The sequence below is a fragment of the Peromyscus eremicus genome, chromosome 2 (genome assembly GCF_949786415.1).
Source record: "Peromyscus eremicus chromosome 2, PerEre_H2_v1, whole genome shotgun sequence".
NCBI classification, from domain to species: domain Eukaryota; kingdom Metazoa; phylum Chordata; class Mammalia; order Rodentia; family Cricetidae; genus Peromyscus; species Peromyscus eremicus.
The window spans coordinates 143870601-143872300 of NC_081417.1; positions in this window are offsets into that span (position 1 = coordinate 143870601).

The window sequence follows — 1700 nt, forward strand, 5'->3', positions numbered from 1 at the left end:
ATCCCAGGAAGGTTCCCTGACTCTGTAGGAGTCCGATTCCTGGAAAAGGGTTGGCCAGGGTAATTTGTACCTAAAAGTCCCAGGGTTCAGAGAGGGTACTGTGCAGCCATTGGTCCCCAAGGCTGTGATGACAGCTCATCCCTCCTGCCTATGCCCAAGGACTGCCATGACTGGACTAGTCCTGACCTATCCTGGGGGACAAGAGAAAACACACCATTGGCCTCCCAAAGACCTACCAAATCCCCAGATCTTTGCAAGCTCAGAGTTGAAGGAAGGACCCTTTGGCAGCGCTCCAAGGCCATACAGAACACCCACTCACATTCTTGTTCTGGTGGAAGATCTACCTCAACTCTCCTCCCCCATCTCTTTCCCCAAACCTGCCCCTTCAAAGCTCGCCAAACACAGCTCCTCCCTGACAGAGGCTCAAGACCACTCCCACAGGGTATATAAGCTGCATCCCAGAAAACAGACATGTGGTTCTTCTGTCTCTCAGCTCCGTCTCCTCTCTGAGGGGCCGGGAATCACCCGGGAATGCTTTACCCATTAAACCTGGGCTTTTCCAATTCGGTCTGATTCGGTTTGCTGCATCGGCGGAGAGGCCTTCAGGGTGGAAAAACTTATCAGTTCTCACATCTCAAAATTCTACCCTTCCCTATAGAAGACTCTAACACCCACCAGAATATCCCTTTTCTTCTGAAGTAGTTCAGGTTCCCGGAAGGATTCAACCCTCTTTATGGTATTCTGGCCTCCCTCTGAAATACTCTGTGTCCTCTTGAACTTCTTCAAATGTTCTAGAACCTTCTGAGATAACCCACTCTCAGTGGAATTCTTTTTTCTGAAACGCATTACATTTATTTATTCGGTGTGGGTGTGGGTGTGGGTGGGTGCACGTCTGTTCATCACAGCATGCATGTAGAGGTCAGAGGGCAACTTTCAGGAGTCGGTTCTCTCCTCCCACCATGTGGGAAGGAGAGGCTTGGTGGGACATGCCTCTTTACCTGGAGAACAGCCATCTCACCAACCCATTCCGAGGAATTCTTTAGACCCAGCTGTGTGATAATTCAGTCCTCTCCGAAGACCTTCAGCCCCTATGAGCACACTCCTTCCTGTGAAACTCTAGCCTCACCAGAGTGTGCCCTGATAGTACCAGTCTGGATCCTGCTGGAATTCACCGGTCCTCCTGGCCTCCTGCACATGGCATTGAGAGAGTAAACATTCCGGTGGGAGGAAGCTGGGCAAAGACCATGTGGGCTTTCCTCACGGCACTGCAATCCCACAGAACACGCCAAAAGCCCCCGGCGACAGAAATATGAGAGCAGTTACCAAGAGTCAGGGGCTGCCTGCTTTTCACCTGCCAGGTCAGCATGTCATAAGCTCCATGGGCCGCGTCAGCCCCGTAGATACAGTCCCAACACTGGCCCAGGTTCCCTGTCTCAGCTTTGAGACAGCATGAGGTTGTTGATGAAAAGGTAGCTAGAAACCAGATGTGCTGGCTCATGTTAGCAATCCTAGCACTCAGGAGGCTGGGGCAGAAGGATAGTCATGACTTTGGGGACAACCTAGGTCACACAACGCTAGGCCAGTCTAGGCTACAATGTAAGACCCTGTCTTCAAAAAACAAAACAGATGGGCATAGTGACACACGCCTTTAATCCTACCTAGCACTTGAGAGTCAGAGGCAGGCAGATCTCTGAGTTCAA